Consider the following 19,648-nt stretch of genomic DNA (forward strand, 5'->3'; position numbering starts at 1 on the left):
CTCCAATGTAACAGGTGAAAGTGGGATCTGGCTCTATATATTTATGTATTTTGTTTTTGAATGTTTAGTATTTGCGCTTATAATTCAGAATAAGGTAAAGAACTTTGGAACTCCAGGATAACCCTGGAAAGTTGAGGACCAATGAGGGATTTTTTTCTCGTAGACACATTGAAATATTAAAATTCCTTCTCAGCTCTCTGGAACAGGTGATTGGAGCCAGGAGTCTGTACCAAATTATTTGTCTAGGAACTTGACATCCTGGAAGGTTTTATTTTTGTCCGCTTACCCAACAAATACAGAAATGAAAGCAATAATATTTCATTTGATCATTACCAAATGTTATTAATATTCATGAAGACACTCCCTACGCCTTTCTCTAGGACCAAGGGCTACTTGTGGCTTTAAACAAGCATGGTCCCTGTAAACTAAAATATACAAATAACTCAAGTATTGAGTCCATTCTGAATGTTGAGGGTGCCTAGACCTACTTTAGAATGAGGGTCCCCTCATGTGGAAAGAGGTAAGGCCAAAGACCACCCTGTCACTCAGCTGGGTGTAAGGAATGCATTTTATTGGGAAACATACAAGCTAGTCTGATGAGGCATGTAGTCCCCTGCTCTGTCCTCATCCATGGAGAAATGCAAAGGGACCAGGGCACATTTGGACAATCTAAGGCTGTGCTCCAGGGGAACGCCCTCCCTGTGCTGCTCTCCTCTTCACAGTGCAGCACAAGAGCAGCCTGGCAGGCAGGGTGAAAACAACCAGTGTTCAGGTGCTATGCAGTCTGAGTTTAGACACAAGAAACTAGGACTTGATGACACTGTGAGAAGTGGCATTCTAGTTTCTGGTGCACAGGAGCCTCTAGTTCCATGAGAAACTGAGTGCATGTTCAGCCTCTCTCACTTGGTGCGGGTGACATTCTGTCTCAGGTAGCCAACTTCCAGACAACCTGAGGAGGGCCCCTGGGGTCATCACCAGAAAATTCTACTTGTCTCTTCACAATCTACAATGCACAGATTCATCTCCAACCTTTCCTTAGCAGAAATATTAAAAAATCAATTCTTCCTGAGGGAGCATATAAATCTGAATCAAGACTGTCCTGTGCTTTCTGAAAACAATGATCCAGGCATCATTATTCTCTGCAACTGACTTAGAAGTTACCATCCTATGAGTTCAAAATCAGTCACTTGGAGATTCATGAAAGAAAAAAAAATGCATCTTAAAGTACAGCCCATTAAATGGACAAAGGGGTGCTGGCTTGCTGAGAAGTGCCAAGGGTCCTGTGACTCCTTCCTCTAGGTCACACAGACAACGTGACAGTAACCATCATCTTGGAGCATAGGATTTGTGAAGCCAGCCCCAGGTTCTGTGCCTAACATTCGAGTAGCTGCCACCTCATGCTTAGCTTTGGGATCTAAATGACTAGGCTTCCCAAAAATGTAATGGAAGAGAGCTCAGAGGACAAAAGCAGTCAAATGTGCTTTTGCTTTACATTAAAACTGAAGAAAATTGAGAATTTGCTTTTCAAAGTATTGTTTCTGCTGTCGTAAACTATCTTATAGTTTTAGTATAAATATTATATATTATTAGAGAAGGTAAAATCATTTTTATATATTTATTGTCTATTTGTGTTTTGTGAATGATTTTTTTCTGCATTTTGCCATCATTTTTCACTTGGAGCTCTAAAAAGCAAATTGTAAGCCCTCCTTACATATTAAAGCTATTGGCTATTTCCTTGTGATACAGTTTGCAAGCATTTTTCCTGGTTTGCTCTTTGCCATTTTTGCTATTTGATATACAAAAGTTATAAAAGTTATGAGTTGGATCTACCAATCTTTTTTCTTATAATTTCTACCTTTGTTTTGTGATTAGAAAGTCCTTTCTAAAATAAAAGTTATGTAAATAATTATCTATATTTCCTTCTAGTGGTTTTATAGGTTGGTTTGTTTTTATTTGGCATTTAAATCCACTTGGAATTTATGGAAATATACGGTATGAGGCAAAAAATCTATTTTTTTTCAAATAGTTATTCGTTATTCCTCATCTATTTAGTGACTAGGCCATCCTTTTTCTCCCTATCATAGAGTGCTGCTTTTCTCATCTAATGAGTTCTCATGTACATCTGCATCTGAGTCTGGACTCTTCTCTTTTGCTGATCTGTACCTGATCACACGATTTTCATACTGTAACTGAAATTTTATGTTTTATGGTAAAATACATTGTCCCTCATTTATTTTAATGTCTATAACTATTTATATGCATAAATAAATCTTCTATATTAACTTTAAATAGTTTGGTAAAGTTCCCCCCCAAAAATCCCATTGGAATTATATTAACTGTATTAACTAATTCCAATAAGTCGACTGGTTTGCCATATCAAGCTTGCTATCCAAGAACTATAAATAGTGTCTTTCTACCTCTTCAAGTCAGAGTTCACGACCTCAGCAGTTTCATCTCTTTCTCATCGACCACAGTTTTGTTAATTCTTGTAGTACCTTATTTTTCAATAATTAATGAGATCTTCTATTCCTTATATTAATGCTCCAAGTGATTAACACTCTTATAAAGGAAAATAGTCAGTTTGCTGTATTTATTTTATAACAGGACACATTCTGAAATCTCATGTTAGTTCTAAGTTTTTGATTTGATTCTCTTGAGATAACTTGAGGGCATCAATTTAAGAGCTATTGTGGCAAAATATGTATAAATTATAATGTTGAGTGGTTAAATAATTCCACAATTTAAAATTCAATGCTTTCACCTGAATTACCTCATTTAATTCTCTCAAAAATGATGAGATAACATTTAGGATACATTTTTTACAGATGAAGCAACTCAGGCTAAATCCACACTGCTGGCAAATAGCAGAATTGACACTTGAACTCAGAGAATTGGTTAAAAATATCGACTACATATATCATACGCAATATTACACATTTATTTTATGTGATTCTATAGAATACTGTGCAATTCAGTGCTTCTCTATTGTTTTTCACCTCATGGCACACAGAAAAAATTATAATATTTTATGGCACGGGGACTGAGCAGACAACCAGCCTGTGGCTCTGGCCGCCTCTGAGCAGCCAGCTCAGGACATCGTGAGCCATTTGAGGCTGTGGTGGGGATGCTCTGATTTAATGATATGGAAAGAGGTCCATGTCACAGCGTTATGCCACAGTGTATTCTTGTGAGGAATAAATGAGGAAATACATGTAAAACCCTTATTACAATGCCTGAACTATCAAACACCCTCAGTAGTAGCTATTATTTCCCCTTTTCTTTTGCCCTTTGGGCCACACAGAGACAGTCTCTTTCTTACGCTTCAGGAACGTCCTTTTGAAATGTTGGGATCTTTGAAAGTAATTATTCTTAGCTGAATATAACTGATAGAAATACTGTTCACCAGGAAGGCAGTTGTCAGAGGGCCTGGGGTGGACCCACGACTTCCTTCTGGGCCAGGCTGGGGTCTGCCTTTATCCTTGACCTCCTGACCTTGAAGCTGGATCCAACAGTTGGCTGCAATAAAAGATACATTCCATCCATGACACTGTCTACCCCAGCCAGATACTGGTCACTTTCAGCCTGCTCAGTCTAGGCTACAATTCATAGCCAATAAAGTTGAGCTTTCTTTAGTCAGCCCCATCTGTGGACCATTTGCCTATACACACCCTGTAGGTCTGGTACCTGAAACCCCAGAAATAAAAAGTGAGTCACCTAAAGCCTTATGCTTTGAAGTGGCAAAATGGGTGTCCCAGCAAATGGTCCTCGCACAAGTCCTGGCTTCTGTCCACCATGCCACACTGCCTCCTCACCTTACAGCTCTCCTCTGCTGGCTGTTCACAGAGGTTCTGAGATAGACAGGCCAGCAGAGGCTTCCTCTGCCAGAGCCTCCTCCCAGCCTAGTTCCCCACTGGTAGAGGACAGCTGGCAAGTATGTTCCCCTGGGTCCATCCACCATGCCCTGGTCTTCCCCTCTCAACATAAACAGGCACCCTTAAGTGGCCATTCTCTTAGGAGTTTGCTGTCTGTTAATAAATGAATCTGTTCATGCAAAAGCTTGGGACCAGTGGGTTAATAAAGTATTACATCTCCCAAGAAGGATGTTACAGAATTTTCAAAGATGGCATTTGGAGACTTAGACTCACAGGACCAAAGAATCCTAGGGTATGACAGCATGGAGGGACTTCAACAATGTTGTAGACCAACACATCCATTTCCCAGATGGGGAAGCTGAGGCTCAGATATGGGAAGTTACTTCCGCAGTGCTTTGCAATCATTAAGAAGAAGTAGAGCCCAGGGTTCCTGACTGCAGGCCAGTGTTCTTCCAGCTGCCTCAGACAGCAACTGAAGCAGAGGGGACTCTGAATGCCCCAGCGCTACAGTCCCCTGGGAGGCGGTGAGGGCACACTTACAGACAGCAGGCCCTAAGGAGAAGGAGGTGTAATATTAGCTCAAGAAGAGTAGGTTTTGGTTTTTGTTTAAAAGAAATCTTTCTCAATTCTAAAACTAATACATGCTTGTTATTTTTTTAAAGAGCATAAAAGAGTATTACATGGAAAATAAATCTCCCTTCCCCAGAGGTACTCGCTATTGAGCTGGCGTATCCTTTCAAACATTTCTACACATGTAGAAAGATACACATATTTGTATATGTTTGCATGTTTGTTTATAAATGCTCATACATATAGACATATCTTTTTTCATAAAAAAGGGCTCATATTATACATTCTGTTCTGCAATTTGCTTTTCTTTATTTCACTTAATATATTCAGCATATTTTGTCTATATTAACACATATAAATGTCCCTCTTTTTTTAATGTCTGCATAGTAATCTGTAGTGTTGCTATATCATAACTTATTTAATTTACTGATGGACATTTGGATTGTTTGCAGTTTGGGACAGTTATCAATAATTTTGCAGTGAGAATCTTCATGCTTTGTGCGCTGCTGAGATTCTGTAGGATAAATTCCTAAAAATGGAAATGTAAGTTAAAGGGAGTGAGCACTTTCAACTGTAGTCTTTAGAGGGGGCTTTCCCCACCTCCGTGTCTCTCCTCCCCTGTCCTGACGCTCTCCACCCCTTAACCCCATTCTTTGGTCTCCATAGCACTCATCACCATCTGAAACAGAATGTATTCAGTTATTTGTTTATCATTCATCTTCCCCATCTGAAACTGTCGGTTCACTGCCGCAGCTGCTCACTGGTGTGACCTACGTCCTAGAAGAGTGTCTAACACAAAATTGGTGTCAAATAAACATTTTTTTCATTCATTTATTCCTTCATTCATTCACTAAATATTATGTATAAATTAACAGTATTATGTGCCAACACTGTTCTAAGCACTGGGAATACAGCACTAATGAAAACAGACAAATATCCCACCCTGTTCTTGAATGAACACAGGGCTTGTTCTGATGGAGCGACGTTTGAGGCTGGAAAACACTTTGAACTCTCCAAAGTTTCTCCTCTGCAATCTGACAAAATTCTGTTGAATCACCTCACCCCAGGAGGAAAGCATCACACAGACACGTATCGACTCTAAGTCCAGAGGTGGTCTCTTCATGCGGACTTTGCCACATGAGACACATGCTGGAAGATGAGCAAATGGATCATCACAATGTCCCATTAAGGCCAGTTCTCCCAATAATAAGGAAGAACTCGGTAAGAAGATTATTATTTTGCTGACATCTCTGACATTTAATTTATAATATGATGTTTGTTTTGGCCAAAACATCTAAAATTAAACCTCTCACTTTCTTTTTTATTATTATTTATTTATTTATTTTCAGATGTACATCATAATATATTTTGAATTCTGCGTAGATTACGTCATGTTCACCACCCGAAAACTAATTATAGTCCATCCCCTCACTTGTGAGCCTAATCACCCCTCTGCCGTCCCCCATTCCTCGATGGGAACCACCAATCCAATCTCCAATGCTATGTGTTTGTTTGGTGTTGGTTTTATCTTCTACTTATGAGTGAAATCATATGGTATTTGAGTTTCTCCCTCTGACTTATTTCACTCAGCATAATGCCCTCAAGGTCCATCCATGTTGTCACAAATGGCTGGATTTCATCACTTCTTATGGCTGAGTAGTATTCCATTGTGTATAAATACCACATGTTCTTTATCCATTCATCCCTTGCTGGGCACCTAGGTTGCTTCTGAGTCTTGGCGATTGTGAATAATGCTGCAGTGAACATAGGGGTGCATGTATCTTTATGCCTTTGTGTTTTCAAGTTCTTTGGATAAATACCCAGCAGTGGGCTAGCTGGATCATATGGTAGATCTATTCTTAATTTTCTGAGCATACTCCATGCTGCTTTCCATAGTGGCTGCACCAGTTTGCACTCCCACCAGCAGTGTATAAGGGTTCCCTTCTCTCCACATCCTCTCCAACATTTCTTGTTTCCTGTCTTGTTAATTATAGCCATTCTGACCTGAGTGAGGTGATACCTCATTGTAGTTTTGGTTTGCATTTCCCTGATAGCTAATGATGTTGAGCATCTTTTCATGTGCCTGTTGGCCATCTGTATATCCTCTTTGGAGAAATCTCTGTTCAGATCTTTTGCCCATTTTTTAATTGGATTGTTGGTTTTTTTGTTGTTGAGGTGTATGAGTTCTTTGTGTATTTTGGATATTAACCCCTTATCTAACATGTGGTTTGCAAATATCTTCTCCCAATTGTTAGGTTGTCTTTTCATTTTGTTGATGGTTTCCTTTGCTGAGCAGAAGCTTTTTAGTTTGATGTAGTCCCATTTGTTCATTTTTCCTTTTGTTTCCCTTGCCCGGTCAGACATGGGACTTGAAAATATGCTGCTCAGACTGATGTCAAAGAGCATACCGCCTATGTTTTCTTCTAGAAGTTTCATGGTTTCGGGTCTTACATTCAAGTCTTTAATCCATTTTGAGTTGATTTTTGTGCATGGTGTAAGGGAATGGTCTGCTTTCATTCTTTTGCATGTGGCTGTCCAGTTTTCCCAACACCATTTATTGAAGAGAATCTCCTTTCTCCATTGTATGCTCTTGGCTCCCTTGTCCAATATTAGCTGTCCATAAACATGTGGGTTTACTTCTGGGATCTCGATTCTGTTCCATTGATCTGTGTGTCTGTTTTTGTGCCAGTACCATGCTGTTTTGGTTACTATGGCTTTTGAAATCAGGGAGTGTGATACCTCCAGTGTTGTTCTTTTGTCTCAGGAATCCTTTGGCTATTCGGGGTCTTTTGTTGTTCCACATAAATTTTAGGATTCTTTGTTCTATTTCTGTGAAAAATGTTGTTGGAACTTTGATAGGGATTGTGTTGAATCTGTAGATTGCTTTAGGAAGTATGGACATTTTAATGATGTTAATTCTTCCAATCCAAGAGCATGGAATATCTTTCCATTTCTTTGTGTCTTCTTTGATTTCTTTCAACAGTGTTTTATAGTTTTCGGTGTACATATCTTTCACCTCTTTCGTTAAGTTTATTCCTGGGTATTTTATGCTTTTTGTTGCAATGGTAAATGGGATTGTATTCTTAATTTCTCTTTCTGCTACTTCATTGTTAGTGTATAGAAACACAACCGATTTTAGTACGTTGATTTTGTATCCCGCGACTTGACTGTATTCTTTTCTTGTTTCTAAAAGCTTTTTAGTGGAATCTTTAGGGTTTTCTAGATATAAAATCATGTCATCTGCAAAGAGTGACAGTTTCACTTCTTCTTTTCCAATGTGTATCCCTTTTATTTCTTTTTCTTGCCTGATTGCTCTGGCTAGGACTTCCAATACTATGTTAAATAAGAGTGGTGACAGTGGGCATCTTTGTCTGGTTCCTGTTCTTGGAGGGATAGCTTTCTGTTTTTCTCCATTGGGAAAGATATTTGCTGTGGGTTTGTCATATATGGTCTTTATTATGTTGAGGTGTTTTCCTTCTATACCCGTTTTATTTAGAGTTTTTAGCATAAATGGATGCTGCATCTTGTCAAATGCTTTCTCTGCATCTACTGAGATGATCATGTGATTTTTATTCTTCACTTTGTTAACGTAGTGTATCACATTGATAGATTTGCAGATGTTGAACCATCCCTGCATCCCTGGAATTAAACCCACTTGATCATGATGTATGATCTTTTTAATGTGTTGTTGTATTCGATTTGCTAGTATTTTGTTGAGGATTTTTGCATTGATATTCATCAGTGATATTGGCCTGTAATTTTCTTTTTTTGTGTTGTCCTTGTCTGGTTTTGGTATCAGGATAATGTTGGCTTCATAGAATGAGTTAGGAAGCTTCCCCTCCTCTTCAATATTTTGGAAGAGTTTGAGAAGGATAGGTATTAAGTCTTTGAATGTTTGGTAGAATTCACCAGGGAAGCCATCTGGTCCTGGACTTTTATTTTTGGGGAGGTTTTTGATTACTGTTTCAATCTCCTTACTGGTGATTGGTCTATTCAAATTTTCTACTTCTTCTTGGTCCAGTTTTGGAAGGTTGTATGTTTCTAAGAATTAATCCATTTCTTCTAGATTATCCAATTTGTTGGCGTATAGCTTTTCATAGTATTCTCTTAATATCTTTTGTATTTCTGAGGTGTCCACTGTAATTTCTTCTCTTTCCTTTCTGATTTTATTTATTTGAGCCTTCTCTCTATTTTTCTTGGTGAGTCTAGCTAAGGGTTTGTCAATTTTGTTTATCTTTTCAAAGAACCAGCTCTTGGTTTCATTAAATGTTTCTTTTTTTTTTTTAGGCTCTATATCATTTATTTCTGCTCTAATTTTTATTATTTCCTTCCTTCTGCTGATTTTTGGCTTTGTTTGTTGTTCTTTTTCCAGTACCTTTAGATGCGCTTTTAGATTGTCTACTTGGGATTTTCCTTGTTTGTTGAGGTAGGCCTGAATTGCTATAAACTTCCCTCTTAGAACCACTTTTGCTGTATCCCACAGATTTTGGCATGTCATGTTTTGATTTTCATTTGTCTCCAGGAATTTTTTGATTTCTTCTTTGATTTCTTCATTGACCAATTGTTGTTCCGTGACATTTTGTTTAATCTCCACATTTTTGTGGCTTTTCTAGTTTTCTTCCTGTAGGTGATTTCCAGTTTCATACCTTTGTGGTCAGAAAAGATGCAAGGTATTATTTCAACCTTCTTAAATTTATTATGACTTGTCTTGTAGCCTAATATGTGATCAATCCTAGAGAATGCTCCATGGGCATTTGAAAAGAATGTGTATTCTGTGATTTTTGGATGGAATGTTCTGTATATATCTGCTAAGTCCATCTGGTCTAATGTGTCCTTTAAGGCCAGTGTTTCCTTATTGATCTTCTGTTTGGATGATCCAGCCATTGGTGTAAGGGGAGTGTTAAAGTCCCCTCCTATTATTGTGTTACTGTCTATTTCTCCTTTTATGTCTGCTAATAATTGCTTTATATGTTTAGGTGCTCCTATGTTGGGTGCATAGATATTTACAAGAGTTATATTTGCTTTTTGGATTGTTCCCTTTATCATTATGTAGTGCCCATCTTTGTCTTTTATTACAGTTTTTGTTTTAAAGTCTATTTTGTCTGATATAAGTATTGCTACCGCCACTTTCTTTTCTTTGCCATTTGCATAGAATATCTTTTTCCATCCATTCATTTTCAGTTTGTGAGTATCTTTAGGTCTGAAGTGTGTTTCTTGTATGCAGCATATACATAGGTCTTGTTTTTCTATCCAATTGGCCACCTGATGGCATTTGATTGGAGCATTTAGTCCATTGACATTTAAAGTAGCTATTGATAAACATGTATTTATTGCCATTTTGTCACTTTCTTTTTCCTGGGTGTTTTAGTAGTTCTTCTCTGTTCCTTTCTTTTTCTCTTGCTCTCTTCCCTTGTGGTTTGATGGCTATCTTTAGTAATATGTTTGATTTCTTTTGCCTTACTTTTTTTCTTGCTTGTTATAGGTTTCTGATTTGTGATTACCATGAGGATCCTATTTAACATACTATGTATATAACAGTCTGTATTGAGTTGATAGACTCTTTACCTTGACCTCTTTCTAAAAGCTCTACTTTTTCACTCTCCTCCTCCCACATTATATGTTTTTCAAATCACACATAGTCTCTTGTTTAGTGTGTGTCTATCCATTACCCTCTTATCACTGAAATAGGTGATTTTAATACATTTGTCTTTTAACCTTCATATTATCTTCACAGGTAGTTGATCTGCTGCCTTACTATATTTTTACCTTACAAGTGATTTTATTGCCTGGTTTGTTGTTGTTTTGTTTTTTTGATAATTTTTTTTAATCTCTATTTGTGGTCATTGCTTTCCCACTTAAATAAGTCCTTCAGCATTTCTTGCAGAACTGGTTTCTTGGTGATAAACTCCTTTAATTTTTGCTTGTCTGGGAAGCACTTTATCTCTCCTTCCATTCTGAATGACAACCTTGATGGATAGAGTATTCTTGGCTGTAGGGTTTTTCCTTTTAGCACTTTAAATACATCATGCCATTCTTTTCTCGCCTGTAGGGTCTCGGCTGTGAAGTCTGCTGATAGCCTGATGGGCTTCCCTTTATATGTCACTTCTGGCCTTTCTCTTGCTGCTTTTAGGATTCTCTATGTCTTTAACTTTGGACATTTTAATTATAACATGTCTTGGTGTGGGCCTTTTTGGGCTTCTCTTGTTTGGAGCTCTCTGTGCTTCCTGAACTTGGATGTCTGTTTCCTTCCTCAGGTGAGGAAAATTTTCCTCTATTATTTCTACAAATAAATTTTCTGCTCCTTTGTCTCTTTCTTCTTCTTCTGGGACACCTATAATCCGAATGTTAGCACGCTTGCTATTGTCCCAGAGTTCCCTTACACTGTTCTCATTCTGTCTCATTCTTTTTTCTCTTTTCTCTTCTGCTTGGGTGATTTCCTCTAGTCTATCATCTAGCTCACTGATCCGTTCTTCTGCTTCCTCTACTCTGCTATTGAGAGCCTCTAGTGAATTTCTCATTCTGAGTATTGTATTCTTCATTTCTGATTGCTTTTTTTTTATATCTTCCAGTTCTTTGCTGATGTGCTCACTGTGTTCATCCATTCTTTCCCCATATCTGTGAGCATCCTCATGATATTTTGTTTGAACTCTTTGTCGAGTATGTCACTAGTTTCTGTTTCATTTAGTCCTTTTTCTGGGGTTTTGTACTGTTCCCTTGCTTGGAAAGTATTCCTTTGCCTCCTCATTATGCCTCTTTCTCTGTGCTTATTTCTATGTATTAGGTGAGTCAGCTATGTCTCTTGATCTTGGAGAAGTGGCCTTATGTATGAGATGCCTTATGAGGCCCAGCAGTGTGCTTCCCTCTTGTCACTAGTCCATAAGAACCAGGAGTGACCCCTTTGTAGGATACTTGTGTCCTTCTGCTGTGGCAGGGTTGCTCCCACTGCAGGTACCCAGGGAGTCTAATCTTTCGTTCACTGTCCAGCCGTTTATAAATCCGGTTTGGGGAGCCTCAGTACTGTTGTCTACAAAGTCTATCAGCACACTCCTATTGCAGTTTTCCTCTTAATTGGGTTGGTACCCAGTGTAGCTGGTTGCTAGGCTCAAGGGCATATAGTTGTGATAGGCCTTAGGCCTACAAGGCTGTTGTCAGTTCTCTTAGCAGTACAGCTGAGTGGGGCTGGCCTAGGCATGGGAGCACGCAACTGTTTCAGGCTTTGGAAGGGGGCACTGATCCTTTTTATGGCTATTTGTGAAGCACAGGTCTACTGCCACTGATAAGCCTCACCCCCCACAGGACCACACACACCGTCAACACAGTCCTGGTCCATGCGCTTCTCAACCCCCTGGAGCATACCCCGACACCTCAATGCAGAGCCCCCTCCTCTCCACGAGTGCCCCCCATAGTTCACCTGGTCCTCACACAGGCCCTGCCCCACAGAGGCATACACCCTTGCTTGCCTGTAGAGGATCAAGGCACCAAGTCAATGCAGGCTGAAAAGTAGCCTGAGGGCTTGCTGTTAGGTGGGGCCACTACCTAGGGTGGGTTGCCTGCCCTGGCTGAACTGGATTAAATCTGTGCTCTAGTGGGCGTGGCAGACCCCTGGGCTAACAGGCCAAGGGATGAACCTCAATGTTGCCCACCAGGGTCCGTGTCAGCATGCCTGGACCAGCTCAGAACAATGGCCACCACCAATGTCTCAGTCTCTGGAGAGGTCCCTCCTCTCACCAAGATGCCCCCAGAGCCCACGAGGCGAGTCTTGTTTCACCAAAGGACTGTCAGCCTTCTCTCTGGTGATTTTAGGTTGCTGCAATGAGTGAGTTTGTGCGTGCGCCCTTCAAGACCTGGGTCTTTTTGGCTTTCTGCTGATAGCTTTTCTGGGAGTATCCTTGCTGCAGTTAATAGCCAGCAAAACCAGACAGTGAGACCGCTGTCTCAGTTGGGCTGAGTCTGAAGTATGCTTATAGCAGTATCGGCCCCACTCCGCACCTCAGTCCTCCAGGGAGGGCTGTGCACCTTAGGGTGTCTCCCACTCGGCCAGCTGAGAAGCTCCACTGCTCCCAAAGGTGGCTTTTTCCTCTCCAGCAGGAATTACTTCCTCTTCTGCCTTAGTCAGGACTGTCCCTTGTTGTGGGGGTTCTTTTTATCCAGTTGTCAGTTTTCAGTCTGGGGTAATTGTTCCAAAAGCTGTTGTAACCTTGTTGTGTTCGTGGGAGGAGATGAGTTCAATGTCTGCTCACACTACCACCTTAAGGAGATCTTCAACCTCTCACTTTTGTATGCAGGTTTTTTTTTTTTTTAAAGATTTTATTTTTTTTTTCATTTTTCTCCCCAAAGCCCCCCAGTACATAGTTGTATATTCTTCATCGTGGGTCCCTCTAGTTGTGGCATATGGGACGCTGCCTCAGCGTGGTTTGATGAGCAGTGCCATGTTTGCACCCAGGATTCGAACCAACGAAACACTGGGCCGCCTGCAGCAGAGCGCACGTACTTAACCACTCGGTCACAGGGCCAGCGCCTGTATGCAGGTTTTTATGTGGACAGTTTTCAACTCCTTCAGGGGACTATGAAGGAGTGCAAATGCTGGATCATATGGTGAGAGTAGGTTTAGTTTTGTAAGAAACCACCAATCTGTCTTCAAAAGCGGCTGTACCATTTTGCGTTTCCACCAGCAGTGAATGAGAGTTCCTGTTGCTCCACACCCTTGCCAGCATTTGGTGTTGTCAGTGATCCCAATTTGGCCATTCTAATGGGTGTTCTGTTCTACTTTTGAAACTTCCTGTAAACTTATAATCATTTCAAAATAAAAGCATTAAAAAAGTAAAACATTAAAAACACAATTTGACTATCATTTCTTGACCCTCTGCTGGCTTCCCATCTCAATTTTGCATAAAATAAAGCTTGTAGCTTTAGCAGGGCCTAGACATTCTACCTGAGCTGGCCCGTGGCTGCCTCTTGAGCTTCGCCTTTACCACCATCCCCCTTGCTCACTGTCACACCTATTCTTACCTTCCTGAGGTTCTTCAAACATGCCCTTAAGTTCCCATCTCAGGGCCTTTGCACTTGCTCTTCCTTCTAGCGGGAATGTTCCCTGCTCAAACGGCATCTCATCAGTAAGACCTTCCTTACTCCAATCTCAATAATATCTTTTCTCACTCTATCTCATCGCCATCTCCACACCCAACTCCGTCTGTCTTCACAGCACTTCTCACTACCTGACATCACGTACACTCACTGGGTGATCTGTTTTTTGTGACTGTTCCATAGAATGTTAAATTTCACAAGGGCAGGAACTTTGTTTATAGGTTCTTACCTTCCCAGTGCTTAACAGTGCCCAGAACATAGTAGACACTCAATAAATGGTTAGTAAATTATTTAATTAAGACTATTGGCCTTTTGTGGTACGGACATTTCACATTTTGTCTTTTGGTTTTGTTTATACCATGTGTGTGTGTGAGAGAGAGAGAGAAAGAGTATGTGTGTGTGTGTGTGTGTGTGTGAGCTTGCAGCTTTTACCATACAACAATGTGAAATTTTATGTAGTTGGACATTTTCATCTCTTCTTCTGGATAGTGTGTCATATTTAGAAGGACCTCTCCTAGGCCAAGATTATTTTAAAATTTTTTCTTCTAGTATTTCAATTTTTTCTTTTTAATGCTTAAACTTTTTATTTATCTGAAAGTTATATGACGTAAAGTATGAAGCAGAGATAACTTTTTCTGATCTTGAAGTTGTGACCACTACTTTCTTTTTCTCTTTGTTCTTATTTACATAGTATACCTTTGCCAACCCTTCTATTTTCAAGCTCACTAGACAACTTTTAGTTGTGCTTCTTGCACACCACATCTTGTATATATTGTATACAACATAAAATTGAGTTTTTCTTTGTGATCCAACTCTTTGTCTTCAAATACATGAGTTTAGCCCATTTACATTTATCTGTATGTCAGATATGCTAGGTGTGAGTTCTTTTACACTATTTTTATAGCTTATATGTCCACTTCAAACTCTTCTTTTGTAAAAGCAGTTACTTTATTATTTTTAAATTGATAATGACATATTTGGTTATAATTTTCATCTGCCCCATGCCAACATTTTTGGCAAGTGTTTTTCATTTTCAATGTGTTTTTCCTGGTGTTTCCTCCTTTTTAATTTTGTTGTATCTTTAGATAGGCCAGGGCTTCTCAACCTAGGCACCACTGACATTTTGGGTTGTATACCTCTTCATTGTGGGGGTTGTCCTGTGCATCGCAGGATGTTTAGCAGCATCCTTGGATCCCACCCACTAGACGCCTCCTCCCCAGTTTTAACAGAACTATCTCCAGACATTGCAAAAGTCGCCTGAGGGGCAACATCATTCCTGGCCGAGAACTTCTGGTATAGATTGCATACTCCTTCCTTTTGGTTGCTCATCTCTGAGAAAGGTGAATTCTGCTTGTGTGGAGATGAGCTCGTGCTGCAATCAAGCAGGAATTTTCCTTGTGGCACAGGTGAGGGAGTAAACAAGCTCCTGTAACCTCTATTTCTCCCCAGCCTACTGGGCTTCACAGCTGTTGAGCTATTCCCAGTGCAGTCTCTCTCCTCCATCTGCCTCCCTCACAGGAGCCACAGTGCTCTTCTGAAAGCCTTACCCCTAAAATCCCTCCAAGGGATGAAGCCCAAGCTCCCTCTTATGGTAATGAAGAGTCTTTAGCTGACCCTTGCCTGCTTCTCCATCTTCACTGCTCATCGCACACCTGTTCCCATCTCCCCTCTCCTCCCATGGTCCAGCCACACCAAAGTCCTAGCTTCCCCTGCATGCTCGAGGCCACGTGAAACCTCTGTGCCTTTGCTCATGCTGTTTTTCCTCACTTGCCCTCTTCCTTCCCCGCTGGCTTTCATCCTGGGAATCACCTTTTCCAAGAAGCATTCTCTGACCCCTCCCAATCAACTGGCCATGCTCTGCCTTGACCCTGGACCTCTGTCAGAAAGCATGTTTGACCGGTAGATGAATTAGTGAATGGATGCATGAATGAATGATTTATTTTTCTCATTGATGTCATTCTGGCCAGCCATTTGGCTTATTGAAAAATGAATGAATGAATGATGTCACTTTCAAGTTATGCCAAATTGAGATGAATGGAGAAAAGCACTTATACTTAATGAGAAAAACCCAGAAAAATGACTTTCTTTGCTTTTAGCAGTCACCTGAATAACAATTACAGCTAACTCATTGACTGTTGACTACATCAGGTGTCAGTCATCTATTGCTGCATAACAAATTACTCTCAAATTGAGCAGCTTGCAAAAACAAACACGTATTATTGCAGTTTCTAAGCGACGGGAATTCAATAGTGACTTAACTGGGTGGTTCTGGCTCAGGATCTCTCATGAAGTTGTACAGAAGATGTTGGCTGGGGTTGAGGAGCTTGAACTAGGAGGTTCTCAACAACTCTTAAATTCCATGATGTTATGTGATACATGGAATAACCCTGAATAATTCCCACAAACTGAGTTTCTCTGCAGAGACACATTTCTCTCTGCTCAGAAGCAGAGACTATGGTTTGTACCTGTCCAACTCTTAAGGCAAAACTGAGCTTTATTGATGTTTCTCTACTGTCCTCTTGTGGTAATTTCTCATATTGCTGCAGTTCTAAGAAAAAGATGAAATTCCCTTGGCATTTACAGAAAAAAACAATTACAGTACTAAACGCAGTACTTTGAACAGTTTTTACTGTTCTGGGAGTACTGGGAGATAAACATTCATGCAATTTCCCTTTAGAGAGTTTAGTCTTATCATAGAAGTAAGACACTCAGCCCAGAGGTGTATTGTATTATGTGGCATGCATGGTGTGTCGCAGAAGTAGATCAAAGGTTTGACTCTCTACTCCTATACATATCACCTTCACCACCACCATCACCGCCACCACCATTGCCACCATCACCGCCACCATCACCAACAACAACTCCATCACCACTACCCACTAGCAGCAGCACCACTACCACCACCACCATCACTGTTACCTCCATCATGACCACTACCGTGATCACAGCCAACACCAAATTTTTGGAGCTATCAGACAATGTGGACTTTTGAAATGGAGGTTAATAGAATCAACAGCAAATGGAACAGATTAGCTATAAAACCTAATATTTGTACAAAGCTTTTCATTTTGCAAAGAACTTTCACAAATATTATTACTGAAACCTTGCAATAGCCTTAAGATGTGACATAAGTGTTCTTACCATGCTTTTATTTACATTGCTTTTGAAATTTTTAATACAGAAAAGTACAAAAGATAACATAAAAAACACCCACATAACTGCCACCCAGAGTCAACAAATACTAATATTTTGAGATACGTACTTAGATTTTTATTGAAAAAAGGAAAAAGGAATACTCCACAGATAAACTGGAAGTCTCCATTGTATCCCTCTTATTCCCATTTCTCATCCTCCATTCCCAGAGATAACCTTTTTTTTATAACTTTGTATGTATCCAATCTGTGTTTTTATAATTTTAGTATATAAATTTATAGTATATTTAATACACACACATATTTACATATGTTTCCATAAGCTATACAAAATACTATATTTCTGTGAGTGTTTTAGTAAAATATAAATGGTATCACATTGAAACATTTTGCAACTCTTTTTCATTCAACAGTATGTTTTCAATACCATTTCATGTTGCTGGATTGGGAGCTATTCCATTTATTTCTCACTGCTGTAAAGTATTCTCATATTTATACTACATTTTGTTTATCTGTCCTTCTGCTGATGGGCATTTGGGTTATATTCAATGTTTAATCACCATACGCAGTGCTGCCATGAACATCGTTATATGTGTCCCTTAATATACAAATTATCATCAGCAAAGCAGCGGAGGCCCAGAGCGAGGAGATCGTGTGATTTGCCCATCCTCACACTGCTCTCAGGTGGCAGAGTGAGGAGTTTATTGCTACCAAACTGTTCCGTACTGCAGGTGTCGTTTGTGTATGTGCCTGCTGAGACTGGAGTATAACTAATATCTCATAAAAGAAGCCAGAAAAAAGGGTTAATTCAAGCTATGAAATGTATCTAGTCTTGACAAAATGGTTGTTCTGGATAGAATATAATTTAACTTTTTTAAAAAACAGTATAAATTAAAAGAGTTGGGTATACCATCTGTTTTGGGCTGAATCGTGTCCCCCCAAAACTCATAGTGAAGTCCTAACTTCTGGGACCTCAGAATGTGACTCTATTTGGAGATAAGGCCTTTAAAGACATAATTAAGTTAAAATGAGGTCATTAGGGTGGGCCCTAATCCAACGTGACTGGTGTCCTTAGAGGAGGAGGAAATTAGGTCACAGACATGCACAGAGAAAGGACCATATGAAGACACTGGAAGATGACCATCTAGACAGAGAGAGAGGCCTAGAAGGAACCAACCCTGCTACCACCTTGATCTTGGACTTCAGCCTCCAGAATTGTGAGAAATTAAATCTCTGTTGTTTAAGCCCCTCAGTCTGACATATTTGTTATGGCAGCCCTAACAAACTAATACACCTTTGCGAGGGAGAGCAGCTAAAGTGGGTATATACTTTTGAGTCAAGTCAGTCAAGATATGGGCATGGTAGTAGTAAGGTGTGGTTCCTGCAGGGTCCTCCACAGCCCAGATGGAATATCTAACGGAGATGTCCAGCCCCCTGCTCTGATGACAGATTCCCAGAGCAACTTTGAATAATCACTGTTGGTAGCTTGATACTCGGAAGTTGGGGCATGGAGGAGTACTAAGTATTTTGGGTACTGGAAATATCCATGTCCTTCAGTTTTGTAAATCAATCACTCAACTCTGGTGGGTAGAGTTTTCAGGATCTGATCCACCTTGAGCACTGTCTATAGAGTAATAGTGTGATTTGCTGATGGCTCTACCAAGGTGCAGGAAGCCCTGCAGGTGCAGCTGACTAGCCAGCCTATGGGGCCCTACCTTTCTTTTTGACATTTTCACATTTGCCTGCTAAAGTCACAGAATTTCGAAGAAGGGGAAATTTCTAACTCAGGTGTGATGGTTACTTTTATGCGTCAACTTGACGGGGCTAAGGGATGCCCAGATAGCTGGTAAACACCATTTCTGGGTGTGTCTGTGAGGACGTCTCTGGAAGAGATTAGCATCTGAATCTGTAGACTGAGTAAAGAAGATGGCCCTCACCAAGGTGAGTGGGTATCACCCAGCCCACTGAGACCCTGAATAGAACAAAAAGGCAGAGAAAGAGTGAATTTGCTCTCTCTGCTTGAGCTGGGACATCCATCTTCTCCTGCCCTCGGACATCAGCCCTCCTTGTTCTTGGGCTCTCAGACTCAGACCAGGACTTACACCATTGGCACCCTGATTCTCAGGCCTTTGGACTCAGACTGACATATACCACCAGCTTTCCTGGTCCTTCAGCTTGCAGACAGCAGATCAGGAGACTTCTCAGCCTCTACAACCATGGGATTCAATTCCTATAATAAGTCTCTTCATATATATCTATATATATCCTATTGGCTCTGTTTCTCCAGAAACCATGACAAATACACCAGTCTAGAAGAAATGTCTCACCTCGGTGACACCAGAGTCACAAAGGACAGAATCAGTAGCTCCAGCCTGCAGCCACACTCCATCTGCCACCTTTACTTCTCCCTGACCAATTTTTTTATCAAATGTTTTCGTCAGAAATGGATTTTATTAATCTTATTATCTTTCAGAGCCTCTTGAGATGATCAATAGCTTTCCTCATTTTACACTTACTAGCTATATGGCTTTGAGAAAAGCTGATTAAATTCTCTGTGCCTCAGTTTCCTCATCTATAAAATGGGAATATTAATAGTTCCTGTGTCATAGAACTGTTGAAGGTTAAATGAAATTACACACAAAAGCATTTAGAACTATGGTTGGCACTTGGTAAGAGTTCGATATAATTTTCTTTGTAGTTATTATAATTAGTATTCTTTCTTTAATTTCTATCAGGAAACATAAGACAGTTAGCATTCACTCTTTCTCCTATCTTCCCTCGCCCCCTAATTCTCAATTTCAATTTGCTGTGCTGTTATTTTTAAATTATTAGCATTTATAAAATTTATTCTAACTCATTTTTCCATAGTTGTCTAGTCTCAGTTGTGTATTTTAACGGATGAAACCTTTGCTGATCACCTGCCATTTTATGATAGCTTCTTTCTTTTCCCAGCTTGCTAGAGTTTTCCTG

General features: G+C 40.0%; 1 protein-coding gene across 2 annotated transcripts in view; it reads right to left on the bottom strand.

Moving 5' to 3' along the window:
- TMED3 (transmembrane p24 trafficking protein 3) overlaps nucleotides 1-19,648 on the bottom strand; it is a 52,531-nt gene that overhangs the window by 15,187 nt on the left and 17,696 nt on the right. The window lies entirely within an intron of this gene.

This window comes from Equus przewalskii, chromosome 1 (genome assembly GCF_037783145.1).
Source record: "Equus przewalskii isolate Varuska chromosome 1, EquPr2, whole genome shotgun sequence".
NCBI classification, from domain to species: Eukaryota; Metazoa; Chordata; class Mammalia; order Perissodactyla; family Equidae; genus Equus; species Equus przewalskii.